This window comes from Engystomops pustulosus, chromosome 1, assembly GCF_040894005.1.
Source record: "Engystomops pustulosus chromosome 1, aEngPut4.maternal, whole genome shotgun sequence".
NCBI classification, from domain to species: Eukaryota; Metazoa; Chordata; class Amphibia; order Anura; family Leptodactylidae; genus Engystomops; species Engystomops pustulosus.
This window is the reverse complement of record NC_092411.1, coordinates 151,995,495-152,004,405: the sequence shown is the minus strand read 5'-3', so window position 1 is coordinate 152,004,405 and position 8,911 is coordinate 151,995,495.

Below are 8,911 nucleotides of genomic sequence, written 5' to 3'. Positions count from 1 at the left end.
CCAAGGGGACAGGGACTGATTTGACTTGCTTTGTCCAGTGCTGCGTAATCTGTGTGCACTATATAAATAAAGAATTATTATAAGGAAAGCATACATGGCACAGGATGTACACTGTGTAAGTGGCAATGCTACACAGTGTACATCCTGTGCCATGTATGCTTTCCTTGAACAGCCGTTCGGGGTGGAATACTGCTGTGTGTGATGTGTGAAAATTACTCATCTGGAAGCCCAGATTCTGGATTTAAATGAGCGAGTTTCAAGGCTGCGGGCAATTGACAATATGGAGCGAAGTTTGCTGCTCCTGGAGCACAAACTCTCTGGGGAAGATGGGTGTGGGGATGGAAGTATGGAGGTGCAGAGTGAGGGGGCAGCTAGTTGGGTAACATGTAGAAGAGTTGCAGGGAGTCTAGTCCTGATCTGGTGCACCCTAATAAGTTTTTCAGGCTGGCGGATGAGGGGAATATCAGCTCTGGGGTAGCAATGCTGCAGCAAGACGTGGCCTCTAGCAACCAGGGACTGTCTGCTCCAGTAAGAAGGGTAATGGGAGCACAGGCAAGGTCAGACAGGTGCTGGTAGTGGGAGATTCGATTATTAGGGGAGCAGGCAGGGCAATCTGTCACAAAGTCCGTGCATAGCGAACAGTGTGTTGCTTGCCGGGCGCTCAGGTTCGGCATGTTGCATATCAGGTTAACAGATTACTGGGAGGGGCTGGTGAGGGACCAGTGGTCATGGTCCACATTGGCACTAATGACAAAGTAAGAGGTAGGTGAAAGGTCCTTAAAATGATTTCTGGGATTTAGGCCATAAGCTCTGAGAAAGGAACTCAAAGGTAGTTTTCTCCAAAATACTACCTGTACCACGTGCCACACCAGAAAGGCAGTGGGAGATCAGGGAGCTAAATAAGTGGCTCAAAAGTTGGTGTAGGAAGGAGGGCTTTGGGTTCATGGAGAACTGGGCTGACTTTTCTGTCGGCTACAGGCTCTACAGTAGGGAAGGTTGGAGGAGTGTTTAAACTGGAGACCTGGGGGGAGGGCAACTACACTTGTGAAGGGCAAATAGACAGTGTAGATAGAGAGCTGGGAAGAGTCATAGTCCATGGGGAGGAAGGGGGGCTGGAATGAGATTGAGGAATAAGGATAGGGAAAACCGTATAAAGTGTATGTACACAAATGCCAGAAGCCTCACAAACAAAATGGAGGAACTGGAACTCTTAATGTTGGAAGGCAAATATGATATAGTGGGTATCGGCGAGACATGGCTGGACAGTAGCTATGATTGGACTGTTACTACAGATGGTTATAGTCTTTTTAGAAATGATCGTATAAATAAAAAAGGGGGAGGGGTTTGTTTATATGTGAATTCTTGCCTCAAGGCTTTCCTGCGAGATGACATCGGTGACGCAAATACAAATGTGGAGTCCCTATGGGTGGAGATAAGGGGAGGGAAAAAGAATAATAAAATATTACTAGGGGTTTGTTATAGGGCTCCAAATATAATGGAGGCAGCAGAGGAAATGCTGATAAGTGAAATGGATGCGGCTTTAAAGCATGGGACTAGAGGAAAATCTGTGTATTTGGGTAAGTAATTGGCTTAGTGATAGAAAACTGAGGGTCATCATTAATGGCACATTCTCAGATTGGGTTGATGTTACCAGTGGAGTGCCACAGGGGTCAGTATTGGGGCCATTTCTTTTTAATATTTTTATTAAAGACCTTGTAGTGGGTTTACACAGTCAAGTTTCAATATTTGCAGATGATACTAAGCTGTGTAAAGTAATAAATACTGAGGTCGATAAATTAGCATTACAGAGGAATTTGTGGAAGCTTGAGGAGTGGGCAGAGAAATGGTTGATGAGGTTTAATGTAGATAAATGTAAAGTTATGCACTTGGGCCATGGAAACGAAAAGTATAATTATGTTCTAAACAGTCAATTACTTGGTAAAACTGGAGCTGAAAAGGACTTGGGGGAATTGGTAAACTTAATTTTAGTGACCAGAGCCAGGCAGCTGCTGCTAAAGCAAATAAAATTATGGGATGTATCAAGAGAGGAATAGATTCTCATGATAAAGACACAGTTTTGCCCTTATACAAATCCCTGGTCAGACCACACATGGAATCTTGTGTTCAGTTTTGGGCACCAGTGTATAAAAAGGACATAGTAGAACTGGAACGGGTGCAGAGGAGAGCAACCAGGATTATTAGGGGAATGGGGGGACTAGAATATAATGACAGATTATAATATTTCTGGATTATTCAGTTTAGAAAAAAGATGTCTGAGGGGAGACCTCATTACAATGTACAAATACCTGAACGGACAGTACAAGGATCTCTCCAAAGATCTTTTTATACCGAGGCCCAGAGGTCGCACTAACATTTTTCCAGAAGGGTAATAATACTCCTCTCACAATTTTTGAGGAGTATTTTTAACCGAGGAGGAGTATTAAATTTTCATTATATATAACTCCTAGGCGTATATATATAGTGTTAAGAGACTTCTATTAATACAAGGAAAAAGTTACAGCTCCTGTTTTCTGTGCTTAAAAGGGTTTTCCCACAAATTCAAGTTAGGCCCTATCCACAGGATAGGGCCCAATTTGAATTCTTGGAAAAACCCCTTTAGGGTGCATTCACACAATGAGTGGCGTCACATATTTTATGCATTTTTTGACGCATTCCAAAAGTTTCACATGTTGAATGCGCATCGTGTGAATACGCCCGCAAATAGCAAGTATGTATTAAGCAAGTGGTGCACAACATTTTTGTGGTGCCTTCACACATGGTATTTTCAAACACATCAGAAGTTTGCGGCTGTACATATGTCCCCAATAGACGGAAATGGGCGCACGGAGCGATACCGCTCCGTACACGGGAAAAAGACATGTTGTTCCTTGTGTTATGGCCCGTACCCTATGCATTTCAATGGAGAGGGGAGGGGTCAACACTTCCTCTTCTCCATGGCACCGAACGCATGCCTGCATGACTACAGCCTGGCGGGCATACGTTATTGTCTACAGAACGGACTATGGCTGACGGTGGCCCCCAAACCAGTCTGGGGCTGATGCTGCTGAATTTTTATTTAATTTCTTTTCTGGGGTTTGGGAACTTAACCTATCTCTCGGCGCCCCGCGGGAGAGACTCGGACGGTGAGCAGGAAGTCCCTCCCTGTCCTGCCTCCAGCCACTCAGTGCTGCAATCCTGCAGAGAATATTTTTCAGGGTCGCAGCCGGCGCCGCTTGGAAGCGGCAGCCCACATTCAAACAGGAAAATCACCAAGCGTACTTATACGCTTGGTGATTTTTTTGGGGGAGTAAATCAGCCTCTAAACACGTCTATGACGCGTGCAGAGGCGTTATCGCGACCTCTGCCTAGGCCTGTGACCTGGACAAGGGGGCATCCTCTACACCTAGAGGAGAGGCGATTCTACCATCAACATAGACAAAGGTTCTTTACTGTAAGAGCAGTGAGACTATGGAACTCTCTGCCGCAGGAGGTTGTTATGGTGGACTCTATGTACGTGTGCATAATTCTTAAAGCTTGTACTTGATGGACTTGCGTCTTTTTCCGGCCTTATATGCTATGATACTATAAGATGAAGTAGAGGGACTTGTGAGGATCGAAGATTACAAGTTTGAAGGGTATTGATTTATTAGGTGTGGGAGGGTTGTTATAGAGTTAACTGGGAGACTACAGGGAAGAATGTTTCATATGGCAAACAGATGATGATGAGGGAATGGACTAGAAATTTTATAGATTCTGGGTTGAGGAAGGATCAGATGCAGGAGTTGTTTTTGAGATTGAGGATCTAGTGGCAAATTGAATATGTGACTAAAAGGAAAAGGCAGAGTCAAAGGTTATTCCAAGTCGGCAGACTTTTGGAACTGGGGATAGTGTGGAGCTATTAATTGTGATCAGTGGCTAGAGGAAAGAATATGAGTTCTCTTTTGTCCCCACAAGGTTTAAAAAGTGTAAGGATATGGCTGCTAATCTCACTGTAACTCTGACTAGTAGAGAGTTAATGTGTATATAAACCAGGGCAGGACAGGGCATCAGCATAGGAATATTATTGAAATCCATGGAATTCTTCAGCTATCCCAGACCAAAAGAATAGATGGAAAAGAGTAGAGATCATGAGACAAAATGTTGTGAGACAGCAAAAAAGAGGGGGCGAGCTGAAGAAGTGGTATGTGAATGACAGACATTAAAAATGCGGTTGGAGAAGTACAGTGAGATCCAGAAAAGGCCCAGGTCAGTGATACCAAGGTATTTTAGAGTTTTGGGAATGGTCAACATTATCAAAGGGCAGATCAAGAAAGAGGAGAGTAGTGTTTTTTGACCTTGGCAGAGAAAAGGTCATTAGAGACTTTGGTTTGTGCAGTTTCAGAGGACTGATGTGGCCAGAAACCATATTGTAGCTTGTCCAAAGAGCAAGTTGGTAGTTCTGGGTGGACATGTTGTTCAAGTGGTATTGAAGCATATGGAAGTAATGAGTTGGGGCAATAGTTCATCGGGGAAGAAGAGTTAAGAGGTGGTTTCTTTAAGATGGTAGTGACACTTACAAGTTTGAAGAAGGACATTGATTTGTGAAAGGTTGAAGAGTTGGGTTAGAGCACGGTGGTGAGGTTAAAAATAAGGTCTGATAGAGATGAGTCAAGTGCACAAGAAATGAGGTGCGAGCTTGCACATAATGGGGAATCTTTGTCATCAGTAAGCATAGAGAAATTGGCTATACAGTAGGGGCATTGGTAAAAATAGATGGTTAAGGCTTTGTTAAGTTGAAGCTTAATCTGATGCAGATTTTATTTTTGCCGTAGAATTGTTAGGCAATAATAGGACAGTCTCCAGGGTAAACGGGAAGTGCTAGCTCCCAAGCCTCTGCTTATTAATAACAAGAAACCAGCAGCCGAGATGAAGCCCTGTCCACAGTCTGCCCATAATGTTCCCACATGCAGTCCACTTCTTCCACGTGCAGCCGCTCACTTTGAAAAAATAAACTAGTCTACAGAGAATATCATTCATATGCCTGCTCTGCTCAGAAGATGTAGAGTGGAGTTGCGCAGCAGTATGATAAAGGATGAAGACTATTTACTTCTGTGTATACTCTGTCCTATTTGTCCTCCTACATATCAACAGCTGCTTTCTTGCCATTCTTTGTACTCCCCATCCCACAATGTCCTAGGAAGAGGTGATGGGGATCCATATTAGCAGGTAGTGGGTATAGTAGTCATACGGGCATTTAAGATTATAGGTCTTTGTAATAGTGCATAGGAGTATGTGTGCAATAGCCTGTATGTATAGGTAACTGTAATACATGTTAGTATGGATGCAAGGATGTAAAACTGACATTGAAATAGGTTGTAAGTTAGGGTCACACTGAGGAGGGGCTTCAGTCTGATATTATTTGTCCTGATTGGCTGGGCTGGTACTTCTAGTGCATGTAAGGAGAACTCAGCATTATGGAAAGTGCAGGAAGCTGCTCTGGCCTCAGTTCTGTTAACTGTTGTCACTACTAGTAAGTGCTCACCTACTTCAGGAGACTTGGAAGTGATTTTACAAGTGTGGCTAAGAGATCAGGCTGGATCTCAAGTTACGAAGAAGCCAGTAGAATACAGGTATAGTTGGAATTGTTGTCAAAGCTCTCTCCAGCTGTGCTAAAACTATTATTGGTCATGTAACATCAGAGTTATGCTTTATGTAATCCTACTCTGCAGAAGTGAGTTCAGAGTCAAAGGTAAAAACTACATGCTCATATAATAGAAGCCATGTTTTTTCTTTTCCTAGCCTGGTAAATGTATTTGCATATTCCTCGCTTCCTAGCCCAGGAGGTTCTTTCAAATTCACTAAACAGCCCCTACATTCTTCTTTTTTTTTTTTTTTTTTAATATATACATTGAAGTGCCAGGGTTGCCTGTTAGTTTTTTCTAATTGTAGTGAGGGTAAACTGCTGTTGTAAAAGTCAACATCATTTTCAGTTCATGGTATATATGGTAGAAGAGCATCAAAAAGTTTGTGGATTTCAAGATGTCTACCAAATGTCCCTCTTTGTGGGTAGCCAAGGAGGACCACTGTGTGAGTCCAGAGAGGGAATTAACTGATAGTATTTTTAAGGAAGTTGAATGAAATATGGAGTGAATTAATATGCAGTGCTGCAGTAATGATTGACCTTTGGAAAGTTTCGGTTATTAGCACAAATAATCTTTGGAGCTCAGCGACAGCAAAGATGGGTTCCTTCTCTGTTGATTACTTTACTCCTTCCGGCACTTGGACATAATAGTGGGAAGATATTTCCCGCACCAGGACATTCTATTACTTCCAGCTTCTGGCACCGGTTCATGTACAGAGCCGGCACCAGAATCAGCGGATGTTAGCTCTATATTACAGCTGACAACACGCTCTAGTGCCCGTAATCGGAATCCATTCCAATCGCTTATCCCCTTACACGCCACAGTCATGCTTAAGGGGTAAGAGTCTTCCCTGTAGGGATCAGATCCACGTGCTGCTTACCGGGGTATCCGATCCCCTTCTGGGCAGCCGCAAGGTCTGCTGAGTCCCCCGGGGCTGCCTGGTGTTCCCGGCAGTCAGACCCCTTCCGGGTATGACTGTAAACTGTCGAGATGCAGATCTACAATGAATTTGTATTGTAGAGCAGCATATTGGACTTAAACCAGCGATCAAAGCATTGCTGGTTCAAGTTCAAGTTTGTATTAAAAAAGTTATCAATGTTAAAATAAATAAAATATAAGCCCCTAAAATAACACCTTCCCATACAAACGCTTAATCCCTTAAGGACATAGCCATTTTTTAGCTTAAGGCTCAGCCCCATTTTTTGTATTCTGAAATACGTCGCTCTATATGGTCATAACTTTTAAACACTGTTACTTATCCAAGCAATTATGAGACTATTTTTTTCCTCACATGTCTCATTTTAGCAGTAAATTTTGCCTGAGTTTTACATTTATTTATTTTTTTTAAAAAAACATAAAAACTGATGAATTTTTGAAAAATGTGACATTTTCAAAATTCGAAATCATTGCGTTTTCAGGCAGATAATTTTACCACCAAAATAAGTTGCTGAATAACATTTCCCATATGTCTGCTTTACATTTTCATAATTTTTGAAATGTCTGGATAAATTATTTTCATGTCACGTGGCTTACAAATCAAATATCTGTTTTCTATATTTTCATAATTGACCATTTTGGGGATAATTACTGTTTTTAATGAAATCGCCTCCCGGGCGATCCGTTGCCTCGGGTCACACAAAGATCCAGGGCTATCATAATCTAGGCTATCTATTACAATGTGCGATTTGCATATTACAATAGATGGTGTGCAAAATCCCCATATACTGCCATACTGCAGTATGGCAGTATATGGTAGGATCAATCAGATAACCTAGGGTTAAAGTACCCTAGGGAGTCTGAAAAATAGTAAAAACAAAACATTTTAAAAAAGTAAAAAAAAAAATTAAAATTTCAAATCACCCCCTTTCATATAAATATAAATAAACAGTAAAAATCATAAACACATTATGTATCGCCGCGTCCGAAAATGCCCGATCTATCAAAATATAATAACTGTTTTTCACTGTGTTTAACCCCGTAATGGAAAATAGCGCCCATTTTTTTTCCCATTTTGAAAAATATAAAAAATTCCATGAAAAGTGATCGAAAGGTTGTACAGTCCTAAAAATAGACGGCAAAATGAAGAATTTTTGTTTTGTACAGGAGGTTTTAAATGTTGTACATATATGAAAACATTATAAAATGTATACAAATTTGGTATCCCCGTGATTGTACCAACCAAATGTTATTCGGGGCACACAGTGAAAGCCGTTAAATCCAAGCCCACAAGAAATGGTGCAAATGTGTTTTCACTGCATTCACTGCATTCAGAACTTTTTTCCCGCTTTCCAGTATACGGCATATAATATTAATATTATACTATGAAGTGCAATTCACATGGAAAAATAAAAGTTATAGATTTTTGAAGGTGGGGAGTAAAAAATAAAGACGCAAAAATGAAAAAGGGCTTGGTCCTTAAGGGGTTAAAAATCCCCTATATATTACCCATTTTCAAATCTGCACCCCTCAAATCAGAAACTGCTTTTAGGAAGATTGTTAACCTCTTGAGCTCTTTGCAGTAATTAAAACAAAATGCCAGAATTTTAGTTTTCCTCATTCCATATGACAGCATTTTCTGCAGGATGAGATGGATTTTCCAGTGTTACCATTTTGGGGTTGGTATTCCCTATTGTTTAAAATGTATTAACTTTTTTTGAGGGCAGGAGTAGAAAAGTATAATTTCTGTACTGGATTTGTTTTGGTGTTCATTGTATAGACTAGTAAACATTTATTTAAGATATTTTGTTTTACCTTTAACTAAAGTTGCCAAATAAAACCTAATGTGGAGGGAAAAAAATCCTCTTTTTGTGTTATGTCTCTTTATATGTTTATAGGGCTTATGGGCATTTTATTAATTAATTTATTTTTTTTTTAAATCAGATATTTTTATTGAACATTTTTTAAGAAAAAAAAGACAAACACAACACACCCAACAAGCACAACTTGGAGGGGAGTATGTACATATCTTTACAATAAGCTCTGATTTTGTACAATAATACAGCCTCAAATTATACTCATTAAAGCATTACAGGGTAATTACATTTGAATCCATTTTCTCTTACAGAATGTCTGTTTTATCATAAATGCTTATTACTAGTAACATACTCCCTCCCTCCCTTCCCAACTGACCCCACCCACCCCTGCGAGCCAGCTCTTCAAGACCTTTCCGGTCTCATATATTTATTCACATATTAAAGAAGACCTAAACCTATCTTTACTTATCTTACCAGTGATAGTTGATATTCTAAGCTAGTTCTTAGCCTTATTAGGGAGTTTGATGGTAAACCAGG